Source organism: Oncorhynchus masou, chromosome 17, assembly GCF_036934945.1.
Source record: "Oncorhynchus masou masou isolate Uvic2021 chromosome 17, UVic_Omas_1.1, whole genome shotgun sequence".
NCBI lineage: Eukaryota > Metazoa > Chordata > Actinopteri > Salmoniformes > Salmonidae > Oncorhynchus > Oncorhynchus masou.
Window position 1 is genome coordinate 13,564,262 of NC_088228.1, and position 16,075 is coordinate 13,580,336.

The following is a 16,075-nucleotide window of genomic DNA, read 5'->3' on the forward strand; positions in this document are numbered from 1 at the left end:
AGAGGATCTCAATCTCTGTGCAAGAAACACTTGGACGAACTTCAAAAAACAAATGTTGCACTATTTTCTGGAAATTGTGCTGTTATTATACTGAGGCAGAGATTGTCGAGCGTAGGTCTTTCGGAGCATGCAGTTGCATGGTTTGCTAACTATCTGTCTGATAGAACTCAGTGCACTCAATTTGATGGGCTCATGTCTGTTAAATTGTCTGTCTGTAATGGTGTGCCCCAGGGCTCTGTACTTGGTCCCTTCTTATTCACTATTTCTATAAATAATTTAGACAAACATTTGCAAAATGCACGACTTCACTTTTATGCTGTTGATACTGTTATTTATTGTTGTGCCTCGTCTCTTACAAAAGCTTTCCAGAACTTGCAAACGGCTTTTTATACTGTTCAACATACCTTGTGTCAATTGAAGCTTATCCTCAATACCGACAAAACTAAACTAATGGTGTTTTCTAAAGCAATAAATAGACCTCTGAACATTTCACTTATTATTAACTGTTGGGGCAATGAGATTGAGACTGTAACCTCATAAATATCTTGGAATTTTAATTGATGACAGCTTCTTTTAAATGACAAAAATGGAAGCTGAAGTTGGGATTTTATTTTAGGAATAAGGCCTGTTTTTCTATTGAAGCCAGAAGGAGGCTAGTATAAGCTACATTTATGCCTTTACAACACTATGGGGATATTTTATATATGAATGCTTCCACTCAGTGTTTAAGATCAATTGACACCCTTTACCATGGAGCATTGAGATTTATTTTAAACTGCAAAACCATTACGCAACACTGCACTTTATATACAAGGGTTGGCTGGCTTTCTCTTGTCAATTGTAGGCTCAGTCACTGGTATACGTTTACTTACAAAGCCATTTTGGGTTTACTACCATTTTATTTGGGCATTTTTATTGTTCAGAAATGTGGTGGGTACTCTCTTCGTTCGCAGGACTTTATCCTGCTAACTGTTGCAAATGTCTGAACTGAATTTGGTAAAGGGGCTTTTATGTACTCTGTGTCATTGGCTTTGAATACCTTACAAAATACTTTTAAACTGGAAGAACTTGTCCAGAGTGTTTTTAAATTATTGATGAAGGATTTTGAGGCTGATTCCCTGACCTGTCAATGTTTTTTTATGATTATGATGTTATATTATGTGAATTCTATGTTTTTCTTTTACTAGATTACCTATAGTTTTTCATGTTGTCTGTCTGTAATTGTGTAATGACTTGTTGCTGCCTATCTTGGCCAGGAGCTCTTGATGGTTAAATAAAGATTCAATCAAAATAAATAAATATTGTGTGTCAGATGTTAAGACTACAAACTATTATAAATGATCTATTTGCGAGATTGACTTGTTATTTCAATAGGCATGGGCTAATGACTAAAATCTGGGTTTATAATTGCAATTCAAATTTGCCATGGTTTGCCTAGCTAGATGCATATAGCCACTAAAAGGCCAACATGTCATTTCAGGGAATGTCCACAATGCATCTGAGTAAGACCCTTCGCTTGATATGGTTATCCATGAGAAAAGTCGACATTACAATACAGTTTACTCACCTCTGATCGAATTTATCTAAAGCACTCTAGTATGCCTAAAGTTATTTTCCAATGCGTTGTCGCCGTTATATCAGTTCTAGCGCGTTAATATGCTTTATGGAAAAAGTGTCTCCATAATGACCAATCTAAATAGCCTACATACAACTGCTAAAACCGCTTCTCAGTCTCCGTGACTCAGCCTGCAGCACACACTCAGTACTCTCAGTGCTCTCCCCAATTCAATTAAAATGGCTTTATTGGCATGGGAAACATATGTTTACATTGCCAAAGCAAGTGAAATAGATAATAAACAAAAGTGAATTAAACAAAAAAATAAACAGTAAACATTACACTCACAAAAGTTCAGTCACTCACTCAATCAGCAGCAGGTCACAAAAAATGCCATGGCGGCCGCAGTGCAATTTAGAAGTACACCAAAAACGCGACACCCACGAACAATACATTTTCACCCGCAACATAGTTTTCAATGTTGCCCAATTTTCGGAAAACCTCGACCATGGCAACCCTGCTGGGCTCCCAAACTCACACGTCACGCATCACGTTACCGCCATCTACTTGTCTGGAGGCTTCTTGGCGGAGTTGGCGCGTTGACCACCAGAAAAAAAACGATTTCTTTAATAGCTACCTCTCCTGCGGTAAACACGGATAGGATTGCAAGTCATGCCATGCAAGAGGAAGATAATTGTCTACATCCGTTTACAAATGCTCTCCCGGGCTTTGTTTTTAAAAATCTGTGTTGCTTTTGGAAAGCAATCCTGCAAGTAGATGTCATATGTGTTGCAATGTCTCCCCTTTGCGGTTTCCGTAAGATTGACACTCACCAACAACAGATCGATAGATTACCACAGTATGATCCATGACACCCCAAAAACTGGTGGTCAAACAAGGAAATTGTTCCAGTCGTTTTTCCACCATTCATTTTTCCCATAGGGGATATTAGAAAACACTTACAACACTGTATTTCATGTTACCCTGGTGTGACATTTTGATAACTGTGTAAATCTCTCTAGGACAAGGTGAAGTTTATCAAAATAAAATGCTAATTAGCTGCTAATGTGGCTAACATAAAGAACTACAAATGCCTCGATGATCTGGACGAGACTGCCAAATTGAGGCAAAGGTAAGAATTTCTGGATTGGCTAAATTCAGTAATTAATATTTTGGCAACATTTATTTGAATTGACAATTCTGTGAACTGTCTTGAGCAAGTTTTAAATTGACACAATAACTTTTAGCAAAGGAGTCAGCTAGAGATTACATGCAGGTGCTTGCAGGGAAGGATTTTTTAATATATTTTTATTTAACCTTTATTTAAGGGAAAGGGGATACCTAGTCAGTTGCACAACTAAATGCATTCAACTGAAATGGGTCTTCCACATTTAACCCAACTCCTCAGAATCAGTGAGGTGCGGAGGACTGCCTTAATCGACATTGGCGCCCAGGGAACAGTGGGTTAACTGCCTTGCTCATGGGGCAGAACAACATATTAGTACATTGTCAGCTCGGGGATTCGATCTAGCAACCTTTCTGATTTGTAGTCTTGCATGTCTACTTTGATGCTAATTAGCATTTTAGAATCTGAGAGTAAATAGAGCCAAATATATTGATACAAGTCACGTTGTCTGAGAGAGATTTAGATGGTTATTAAGACGTCACACCAGGGTAAGCCTACACGAAACACAGCCCTCATTTTAAGTGTTTTCTAAAATCCCCTATGGGAAAAATGAACGGTGTAAAAACGATTGGAACCATTTTCCTGTTTGACCGCTAGGTTTTATGGGTATTTTGACACCACTGTGGGAATCTATAGCCTTTGCTTTCAGCGCTAACTCACCTGGTGGTGTAGGTGTGAGTATGGCCGCCAGCCGAGGGTGGCGATGCGGCTCAGGTCAAGTTTAGCTTCTTCAGTCAAAGGTAAAGTTCTGCTTCTTGAGTCGTACATAAAATATGGATAAAGACTGACATTTAATACCACTTCATCCAAATATAATCACGTTAGGCTAGTCAAATTCACACAGTTTAAATACCTTGTTCCTCTAAAGTGAACCCCGAAGGCAGGAAAACCCATAGCCTAGTAAAAAAAAGTATGCCTAGTCTGTGGGACCATACAAACACACATGTATGAGTTATCCTTAGTTCTATAACATGCTAAAATGAATACATTGCATTGCATATGATTCAAAGTTTCACCCCTAAAATGACGGAAGTCACTGAAGGCATTAATTTCCAAAATTATGTTTATTCGGCCAAGCATTTGGTATGACCCAATAACCTGCACCCCTCTCCCAAAGGTCAATTGAATAAATTAAATACACAAGGTCATTAAACATCGGAAACTCAAAGCATTAGCATATCAGTATATCAGCCTTAGTATAAATTGGTCACATCAAAAGAACACCAATTACACTCTGTGATAGAAGATTGTAGGTCTCGTTATAGGCTAGCTAGGCTATGTTTTTTCTGCAATTACATTACATAAATTATAGCCATATTATGAACAACAGTGTAGCCTACTCTAACAGACCATTTATCCCTGACAAGTCATACAATACTTTACAAGCTCCTTGTAGTGTCTGGAATGGAATCAATGGAAAGGAGTCCAACAGGTGGTTTCCATATGTTTGTGTGTTTGATACCTACCATTAATTCCATTCCAGCCATCACAATGAGCCCATCCTCCTCTTTTTAAAAACTACATTTAGAATGACAAAACATGACATTTACAAAAACTGTCACTCAAAACAATTCTTACAGCGATATCAAGCCTTTCTTTGAGATACATTCAGTATACTGAAGTATCAATTTCTTAATTCAACAAGTAATCTGTATTCAAAAAGGGTAAAGCAATCTCTTTCATACACTCTGCCAGTCCTAAAAAAACGGAAATAGGCAGGCCCATTGTTATCAAGTAGACTATGCTGAGAGGAATAGTGGCCAAGGAACCCATCGATGGAGGAAAAAATGTATTTGAAATGATAAAAATACATGGGGTACTTCCTATTCACATTTTATACAGTAGGACAATTAATGGGCATATGTGACTGGAGTTACAGCTGTATTGTGCTTAGATGGTTATGGTTAACTCTATCCCGTATTTAAAGCCTTTAATCTTCGTTGAACTCTGTCTAGGTTCACAGTTCTACTGCACATTGCGTATCTTTCTCACAACAGCATCTCTGTGATTTGTTAGGTTGTTTAAGACACAGCTATTGGTCAGCATTTTCAGTTTGGCGTTTAGACCATCTTTACTTCTCTCCCAACATTACTCCTTCTCCTCGTCTTCCTCCTTCCCGTCTCCCTTGTCATCCTCACTCTCTTCATCACTGAGTTCATCTTTATCCAGCTGAAGACATAAACATATACACATCATTAACACTCATGGAACATGTGTTAGACTACTTGTATTTTGGTCATTTTGTGACACTATATACTCACCTTGCTCAAGAAGAGAAACCTGTAGGCCATCTGTAGGATTAACACAGCCCAGAAGACATGAAGTGCTTGTAGCACCATCAGAAGAACATTTAAAAAATTGTATCTAGTGAAGGGTTCAAATACTTCCATGGACAGCATAAGGGTTGTGTGGATTATTCTAGAAATCAAGGCAGGGAGGGGAGGGGAAGAGGAAGGAATTCATGCAATGATTAGACGTCAATTCAAAGCATAATAATATTAATTCATAATACATGCCATGCTAAATTGAACATTCTGTTCCTCATTGACCCTCAATAACAACATTACAATTCACAAGTGAAACCAATGTCAGACAAGTGCTAACCTGTTGCAAGTGTAGTTCACCAGTTCCAACTGAAATGCATGATTTACACATTTCTTAGGATATAGCTACAAAATGACATTAGTGGGGAGATTGGCTGGATGGTGATCCAGCTCTAACCTCTAGGAAGAAGTCAGAGGAGTCGTGAAGCAGCATCACCAGAGTGCCTATCCGTACCTAGTTGGAACAGTAAAAACCAAGCATGATGATTATGTCTGTATGTATAAATCCTACAAAGGAACTTTGAAAGTTGACAAATCAGGGCAGCCAATCTCCCAAACTAGTTTTTCATTCAGAAAGTTGGGCCAAAACTTTGACGTCAAAATACTGCCCCCTTTGGATGAATTGCCCCATCCCAAAGAAATCCAGCTATTGATCTGGGAACAGTTTCTATGTCTTCCAAAACCGAGAATGTCTTCTGTATCAGTAGAGCCAATTTAATTCAGAAAGTGCAAATCCGCCCCCCCTTCCCAACCAGCTTTGACCCTTTCTATGTCTTCCAGGCAAAATTGTTTAATTGGTGTCGGTGTCGAGAAAATAGATGCGCATTCGGGCGCGAATTGTACACAGTCATTCCTCTGTTCCAGATTGTCTGAGAGGAATTGCTTTTGTCCGGTTGAATCGGCAATTGTTTTGTACGTTAATAACATCCTAAAGCTTGATTCTGCACTTAGTTTGTCCAGTTTAGTCGACATATAATATGTAATTTTGAAGTTTTGATGCGCAACTGTTCGGGACCAGAAGTAATTTTGGATGCATTTCAGATGGAACTTGTCGCATATGCTAATAATAATAATATAATAATATATCCCAGAGACACTTTTGTCCAAAGCGACTTGAAACCAAACAATGTTTTGGCCACACAGGACCACCAGCTAATACAAAGACACACGACTTGAAACCAAACAATGTTTTGGGTACTCCTTCCACTACATTCTGATCGAAGACCATCAAAGGTAAGGGAATATTTATGTTGTAATTTTGTGTTTCTGTTGACTCCAACATAGCGGAGAAATATTGCTTATGTCTGAGCGCTGTCTCAGATTATTGAATAGTAAACGATTTCTGTAACGTTAAAGAGAAATGTGACAAAGCGATTGCATTAAGAAGCAGTGTATCTTTCTAACTATATGTAGAACATGTATATTTAGTCAAAGTTTATGATGTGTATTGCTGTTATCTGGCAGAGTTATCTATAATTTCTCTGGACATTTTTTAGCATTTTCTGAACATGGCGTCAATGTAAACGGAGATTTATGGATATAAATGGCATATTATTGAAAAAAACATAAATGTACTGTGTAACATGTCCTATTACTGTCATCTGATGAAGATTTTCAAAAGGTTAGTGAATTATTTTTCATTTAATCCTGCGTTTGTGATTGCATCTTTTGTTCGACAAAATGGCTACATATCATCTGTGTCTTTGTGGTGGTTTGACATATATCTGTGCTATGTTTTCGCCGTAAAACATTTTAGAAATCTGACTCACTGGGTAGATGAACAAGGTGTTTATCTTTCATTTGAGCTATTGGACTTGTTAATGTGTGGAGGTCAAATATTTCTAAGAATATTTTTGCATTCTGTGCGCCACTTTTTGAGTTGAGGGGGGTGCCCTTGGGGAACGTGTAGCGTGAACACGTTATTAATTCACTGAAAGACCATATTGACCCTTCATTTGTCTGAGGAAGAAATGTGAGCTTTGAAGTAGATTATGCATTCATTCACCCTACAGGTCTTTGAGTCAATTTTTAACCAAGACCCAAGTAAAGTAGAGCTGATCATGTATAAAATAACATCGTACCCTGATCCTTGCCATTCTCTATTAGTAAGTGATGGGTTATAAATGGGGACTGCTTGTTATGGTCCCACCCTCAGCGGGGTCTTTAGAAACCAGAAGAATACTGTTTTCAGGGGAACAACAGAGAGGAGAGGTGAAGCCTGAAAACCGGATGCTTCCGGTTTCTCCCAAGCCCACTCAGGTGTTTATTTTATGCCTGCTATGTAAGGTTATCATGGTACTGGCAGGACGTGAATAGCAGGTAGATGAGGGGATTTACTTTCCTCGACGTCCACAGAGACAAGGAGAAGCAGAGAGACGTAGAAGCCCAACTTCAGCTGGTAGTACCAGATGTGGGCCCTATCAATGGGCTGCAAACCCAGGACCTCTGTTTTGCTAGCATGCGTGACCGTCCTACCGAAGCGTCTTACCAGTCGTGCCACACAAAAAGCTAGCTATTCTGCAGCACAAGTGGGGACAGTTTAGGCTGAGGAGTACGTTTCATACATCCCTGTGTGCTGCATTAGCCTACTGGATTACTATGATTGGCTATAACATATACACACATCCAATGGCTTTGTACCAGTGCCGAATATCAAAGAAAAATATGTTTCTTAAAGGCAAAACTAAGATTCACAACCATAACAGGAAAGGATAGTCCCAGTAGTGTAGTGGAAAGGAAACTCTCAGAAATACCATTTCCACACCTTATTTACTTTGCGCCAGGGTTAACCCACGGTTTTACTATACTTACTGCGAACAGCATTTACCAACCTATTTTTTAACCACCACATCACTGTATAGTCCTATATACAGTTGAAGTCTGAAGTTTACATACACTTAGTTAGGAGTCATTAAAACTAGTTTTTCAACCACTCCACAAATTTCTTGTTAACAAACTATAGTTTTGGCAAGTTGGTTAGGACATCTACTTAGTGATGACACAAGCAATTTTTCCAACAATTGTTTACAGATAGATTATTTCACTTATAATTCACTGTATCACAATTCCAGTGGGTCAGAAGTTTACATACACTAAGATGACTGTGCCTTTAAACAGCTTGGAAAATTCCAGAAAAGGATGCCATGGCTTTAGAAGCATCTGATAGGCTAATTGACATAATTTGAGTAAATTGGAGGTGTACCTGTGGATGTATTTCAAGGCCTACCTTCAAACTCAGTGCCTCTTTGCTTGACATCATGGGAAATCAAAATAAATCAGCCAAGACCTCCTCAAGTATGGTTCATCCTTGGAAGCAATTTCCAAAAGCATGAAGGTACCACGTTCATCTGTACAAACAATAGGACGCAAGTATAAACACCATGGGACCACGCAGCTGTCATACCTCTCAGGAAGGAGACGCATTCTGTCTCCTAGAGATGAACGTACTTTGGTACGAAAGGTGCAAATCAATCCCAGAACAACAGCAAAGGACCTTGTGAAGATGCTGGAGGAAACAGGTACAAAAGTATCTATATTCAGTAGTAAAATGGGTCCTATATCGACATAACCTGAAAGGCCGCTCAGCAAGGAAGACTACGGTTTGCAACTGCACATGGGGACAAAGATCGTACTTTTTGGAGAAATGTCCTCTGGTCTGATGAAACAAAAATAGAACTGTTTGCCCATAATGTCCATGATTATGTTTGGAAGAAAAAGGGGGAGGCTTGCAAGCCGAAGAATACCATCCCAACCGTGAAGCACGGGGGTGGCAGCATCATGTTGTGGGGGTGCTTTGCTGCAGGACGGACTGGTACACTTCACAAAATAGATGGCATCATGAGGTAGTAAAATTATGTGGATATATTGAAGCAACATCTCAAGACATCAGTGAGGAAGTTAAAGCTTGGTCGCAAATGGATCTTCCAAATGGACAATGACCCCAATCATACTTCCAAAGTTGTGGCAAAATGGCTTAAGGACAAAAAAGTCAAGGTATTGGAGTGACCATCACAAAGCCCTGACCTCAATTCTATAGAAAATCTGTGGGCAGAACTTAAAAAGTGCATGCGAGCAAGGAGGCCTACAAACCTGACTCAGTTACCCAATTTATTGTGGGAAGCTTGTGGAAGGCTACCTGAAACGTTTGACCCAAGTTAAACAATTTAAAGGCAATGCTACCAAATACTAATTGAGTGTATGTAAACTTCTGACCCACTGGGAATGTGATGAAAGAAATAAAAGCTGAATCATTCTCTCTACTATTATTCTGATATTTCACATTCTTAAAATAAAGTGGTGATCCTAACTGACCTAAAGACAGGGAATTTTTTACAAGGATGAAATGTCAGTAATTGTGAAAAACTGAGTGTAAGTGTATTTGGCTAAGGTGTATGTAAACTTCCGACTTCAACTGTACACTACAAGACCAAAAGTATGTGGACACCTGCTCGTCGAACATCTCATTCCAAAATCATGGGCATTAATATGGAATTGGTCCCCCATTTGCTTCTATAACAGCCTCCACTCTTCTGGGAAGGCTTTCCACTACATGTTGGAACATTGCTGCAGGGTCTTGCTTCCATTCAGCCACAAGAGCATTAGTGAGATTCGGACACTGATGTTGGGAGATGAGGCCTGGCTCGCAGTCGGAGTTCCACTTCATCCCAAAGGTGTCCGATGGGGTGGAGGTCAGGGCTCTGTGTAGGTCAGTCAAGTTCTTTCACAACGATCTTAATAAACCATTTCTGTATGGACCTCGCTTTGTGCACATGGGCATTGTCATGCTGAAACAGGAAAGGGGCTTCCACAAACTGTTGGAAGCACAGATCGGCCGAGAATGTCAGTGTATGATGTAGCAGTTATCTACTGCTGGTCTTTAATTAGGGAAGGGAAAACAGATCATGTGAGCTCACTTGTTGTGGATATCCTATCCAGCATTCCCTCTGATCCCAAAACCAGGACTTCTGTAGGGCAAGGAGATGGAATAAACAAGTTGCAAATTAATCACGTGACCTAAAGATGAGCAATAAGTAAGGGCTAGATTCAATTCCTATCGCCAAAGTGTGCAACGTTTGCCGTGAATGCAGTCTCCGCAACCACGGGAACATTGCCTTTAATTGTCAATCGTGCTAAAAGCGGATCTTCAGCTCTACGGATCGAATAGAGCTCTATGACTTAAAAAACAGTAAGCCTCCTTACAAAAGTATCACTTAACTTTCGACCAGTAGCTGACGATTCAGTCATTGTTATTTTAGCATTGATACATAAGGAAAATAAGTCCATAGTCCTACAATTCAATGCTGTCCCAAACTAGTCCCAAAATGTCAATACTGGTTCATACTAATACTTACATTGATCAAAGTTCGGAGTCCAGCTAGGAACGCTATGAGGTAGAAGAAAAACCTTCAACTGCAAAATGGATTTGGTTTTAGAGTTACAGTATACGGTCTTACAACTAGAGCTGCATTGGCAACATGTGAACATGGAATGACTTATTAAGTATTATTGAATTTCACAGGACTTTTCCCGATGACCAAGGTGCCTTTGTAAATCAATAAGAATTTATTCTTAAAGCTGCAATATGTAACTCCAACTTGATTTGGTTTTAGAGTTACAGTATACGGTCTTAAACTAATTTACATAGAAATACATATTATAGATATGTTATTCTCATTTAAAGCAAGTCTAAGAAGTGGAATATCTGTTCTATATGTGCTATTTCTATGCTTCCCGTTCTTAACACCAGCTTCAAACAACTGAAAGTACAATATTTTTGGTTATGGAAAATACATTTCAAAGCGGTTTAGATGGCACATTGATTCACTGTACTTGCTTGTTTAGCCACAAACTGAAATTTGGCAAAATATTCTAATTTCAGCAACTAGGAAATGGTGGAGCGATTTCTGCATATCTTTAACTGACTTGCCTGGTTAAACAAAGGTAAAACATTTTTTTTAAGTGGTTATACAAGTGATTGAAGCTATAGGAAAGGACTTACGAAGCCTTGCAGAACCTCTTGGTGTGGCTCGGCCTGTCTTGATTTCTGCAGTGATGGAACCAGGTCTCAATTTGTCTCTGGGTTTTGTCACATTGTGCCATTAGACTGACCATCTCACTCTAAATATGAAGGGATATAGAGAGAACATTATTACAGCTATAAATGTAATAAATCACGGTAAAAAAAGGTTGTTTTTACATTTACATTTAAGTCATTTAGCAGACGCTCTTATTTTTACGGTAAGTTACTGTAAAAAAAAATACAGTATGTAACTGTAAATTCCAGTAATGTACTGTTAACCAAAGTACTGTTAAATTTTACAGTGCACAGCTCCCGCTAAATGTTATTATATATTAGTCCAATATGTCCAAACTTATTAGTTTTCCTATGTAATCGCTATTCCAATGTAGGTACACAGTAACTTTATTCTAAGTGGTATCACCTGCACCAATATTTTCCAGGAACTCGTAGACTAGGATGCTTATGCAGCATCTATTTCACCACCTTAGCAGGCATGCCCACATCACCGTTCCATTCCCACAGCGCCAACACTTCCAGTAGCTATGTTGATGTAAGAGATCAAGACTGGCATATATCATTATCAGAGTTTGATGTTTCTGACACTAACCTGAGATGGTTGTCAATTTTGTTGGGTGTAGAAGGACTCAAGCTTTGGAGAAGGAGTGGCAGCCATGTGAAATCTGTTCTGCAACCCCACATATCTGTCCAAGGGGGGAGCCACAACCCTGGCAGTGAGGAAAACATAAACACAGTTATTGATCTCCTTGACAAGAGGTGAAATATTACAATATGACAATAGGTGTGTGTCTCTATAGCTCTTTGTTAATCTATACATGACGTGTTTGTGTGTGTGTGTATGTGTGTACCGGTGTGTGCATGTGTGCGCTCACACCATGTGTCTGTATACAGAAAATATGTGCTTGTGTCTGTGTTGCTGTAATACCCTCTTTTAAGCCATTTATTAGGCCAGAGAAAGCTTCTTAGGTTACCGTAGGAAACAGCTACTGTAGCAACAGAGCCCATCCTCTCTCCACTCTACCTGCTGCTGTTCTCTCATTTAGCAAACCGCTCACACCTGTTCTCTCTACTATTCCCAGCTGACCTGAGCTACCAATAACAATACCCTCCAGAGCACCTGTAGGCATTACAGATGTCGGATCTTAATTTGATGCCCCTGTTGCAGAGAACAGTGTAGTGTGTTTTAGGTTTAGAGGCTCCTGAAGTTGGATATTTCAATGCACTTTCACATTTCAGACTTGATTTTCCCTTACAAAAAAATGTATCAACCAAAACAAAAATATCCATTAATCATAATCCACATAATAATTCATATTTCGGCCTCTCAGGTGGCACAGTGGTTAAGGGTGCTGTACTGCAATGCCAGCTGTACCACCAGAGACTCCAATGAGGATGTAGAGCTCATGAAGGGGCATGACAAGATTTCAATCAAACCTTTGACAGTCATACTGCGGAAAAATCATGCTATTATTCAACTATAAAAATGCTAGATACCGTGTGCCATTACTCAAACATATTCACTGGGTGAAAGTAAACAAAATTAGGGTAATCTTGATGTCAATGAAGGGTGCAGTTTTGCAGTGTACAATCAGATTGCTCCTCTGTGTGAGTTGAATTGGTAACACTTTTTTGGTTAGTCCATCTGTAGATGCTTAGTAACATTTCAACTAACTATCTACTGACTCTGGCCCTAACCTTAATCCTTATCCTAACCCTTAATTTAACCCTAACCATAATCCTTATTCTAAACCTAACGCTAACCCTAACCGTAAACTTAGCAAGCAGTTGCTTATCAACAGATAGTATGACGATCTCCAGAGCATCTACTATCAGGATTATCCAAATAAGGTTTGACTGAATCTTCCCCTTTTTAAAACCACTGGCTCATATTTCAGACACGCATTCCTTTGTTCATTACATTTTTTTTAAATAACCATAGTAGTGAGTGCATACACTTTCATACTGGTCCCTCATGGGAATCAAACCCACAACCCTGGCATTTACAAGTTGTAACGGTTTTCTTTTGGTGAAGGAGAGGCTGACCAAAACGCATCGGGGTTATATTGATTCATGTTTAATGAAAAAAAGATACACCAGAACACTACAAAACAATAAACGTGGAAAACCAAAAACAGCCCTATCTGGTGCAAACACAGAGACAGGAACAATCACCCACAAAACACAACACCAAACAGGCTACCTAAATATGGTTCCCAATCAGAGACAATGACTAACACCTGCCTCTGAGAACCATATCAGGCCAGACATAGAAATAGACAAACAAGACATCCAACATAGAATGCCCACTCATATCACACCCTGACCAAACAAAACATAGAAACATACAAAGCAAACTATGGTCAGGGTGTGACACAAGTGCCATGCTCTACCAACTGACCCCTACAAGACCACAGCCAAAGTATTGTTGCAAACCCACATGAAGGTATCCAAGATGGGAGTCCATACTGTTGTTTTTAAAAAGTTACCTGTCATATACATAGCGGAGGGCAATGAACCCCAGAGCCAGAGGCAAGGCAAACAGCAGGTCACAGGGTGGCGGATACTCCTCATCTGCTCCATGTCTCTCCAGGTGACCCCAGGAGGCAGCCAGTACTCATCCACAGATCAGGCAAGAGGTCCATGCTGGATGGAGACAGGAAGAGGGATAAGTGGCTTTTAATTATATATAATTGATTACTGCTGAATGAGTTGGAGCAGAATAAACTTCAGTATCCCAGGGCCATTTTCTTTGTGTGCGTGTGTGTGTGCGTGTGTGCGTGTGTGTGTGTGTGAGTGCTTGCGTACTTGTATTCATGGCTTTGTGATTATTTTAGTTATGCAAGAATTTAGCTTGATGCTCAGTACTTTGACATTTAATCAAATACTGAATCATGTGACTATGCTATGGTTTGCAGGGGTCATTGATTTAACAATTAAAAACCCATCATGTGATCATGAGAAGCAATCATTTTTGTTAAAACAAAGGTAATTAACGAGATCAATCCATGTTGTTATTATAGTGGAGTCAAATATGCAACTGTGTCTGTCCTGGTTGGCCTATATGAAAGATATATTATTCATGTTTGTTAAATTTGTTGACTGGTGATTCTATGAATAACTATATTTATATTGAGAACTAATATTTCAGGTGAAAACAGTTGCAACAAGAACAGTTATTACGACGGCCTACCTGTCAGAGAGTTGATGCAGTAATTGAGGATTGCGTTGCCAAAGAGAAAGACGAATCACCGATGAATCAATATAACTGGACGTTTTTCCTCTCTGGTGATCAATAGCAGATTAACAACTGTGCTGTGAATGTTTGATTCCACTGTTGCCCAAGCGGCAACAAAAGGGGCGTGTTCAGTTAATGCAGCCTATTTAGGAATGAGGACAAGAGGGAGAAAAGGGGAAAAAACAGACATGGTTGTAACAACTCTTAATCAGCAAGGAAAAATGAGTCTATCTGTCAGTAATTGCAAAATGTGAATGAAATTTGCAATAATAGAATATTGATTGTTATTGGGTTATCCACAACAACTTGTTTGAGGATAACACTGTCCAACCTTGAAACCAGGCCGAAGGTTATGTCAAGTGGGCCGGCGCTAGCCTTTTGTAGAATGGTCGAATACCCACCAGGCACGCAGGGCCGGCACTAGCCTTTTGTAGGGCCGGTACGCAGAGCCGGCGGTAGCCTTTAGTATGTAGGTATGGCCGGCAATAGCCTTTTGTAGTATGGTCGAATACCCACCAGGTACGCAGAGCCGGCGCTAGCCTTTTGTAGTATGGTCGAATACCCACCAGGTACTCAGAGCCGGCGCTAGCCTTTTGTAGTATGTTCGAATACCCACCAGGTACGCAGAGCCGGCGCTAGCCTTTTGTAGTATGGTCGAATATCCACCAGGCATGCAGAGCCGACGTTAGCCTTTTGTAGTATGGTCGAATACCCACCAGGTACGCAGAGCCGGCACTAGCCTTTTGTAGTACGGTCGAATACCCACCAGGTACGCAGAGCCGGCGCTAGCCTTTTGTAGTATGGTCGAATATCCACCAGGCACGCAGAGCCGGCGCTAGCCTTTTGTAGTATGGTCGAATACCCACTAAGCACGCAGAGCCGGCGCTAGCCTTTTGCACTATGTTTTCTGTCAATATACCTTGCAAAAAGAATGGTTAATAAACTACTCTAAGGGGGGCCCTATACATCTGTGATTCCCCCCCCCCCCCAGAATACTGTTTTATAGTTTCCCATATTCTCTTTTCTCAGTTTTATTTTTCCTGGTTTTAGATTTGTTTTGTTTTTCACTCTCAAAATTACAATTGTTCAAAGAGAAACAACGAAATTGGATGTTCTGAGTGAATGTCAATGCTTAAATCACATTCGAAGAGACATTATTTTTTTAGGCCTGGTAGAAAACGAATATAAATGTAGATTTCTTTGTGTAATTCCCCTTTAATTGCGCATCTGGCCTTTAATTGTGCATCTATTGAGTGAGGAATGTGCCGGTCTAACGATGGTTCTGTCTGATGCTGCACATTTCATGGGAAAGTTAGCAAACCACAAATAATAGATACAAATGATGTACTTATAATATACTTCTGCCAGGTAAGACTACTTGGTAGTTAAAATGTAATTGATAAGGTTTTAGGGAAAGTATTTCTGTTTCCCACGACATTTATCCCATCAACATCACCACGAAGTGATAGATAAACACGCGCACCACACAGGCAGACAGGAGCAGTAGTGCTAGAAATTAATTAATTAATTAGATTTAGCATTTTAAGCTAGTAGTGTCTAACTAGGGGTGGGATAATGTCAATGTTGCGTTGATTAAATAGTTGTTATGCACATATTTTCACTTATTTTTTATAGGGAATACATACTGAAATATGTATTTTCTAAGCATGTCAGCCATGCAAAATGTTTCAAGATTCTGTATTATTTTATACAGTGTGACAATGCTTTGGTCTGCGCT

At 39.6% G+C, this 16,075-nt stretch overlaps 1 pseudogene; it reads right to left on the reverse strand.

Moving 5' to 3' along the window:
• Positions 1 to 4,829: 4,829 nt before the first annotated feature.
• LOC135558112 (ceramide synthase 4-like) lies at positions 4,830 to 13,744 on the reverse strand (annotated as a pseudogene).
• Between the last annotated feature and the right edge of the window lie 2,331 nt (positions 13,745 to 16,075).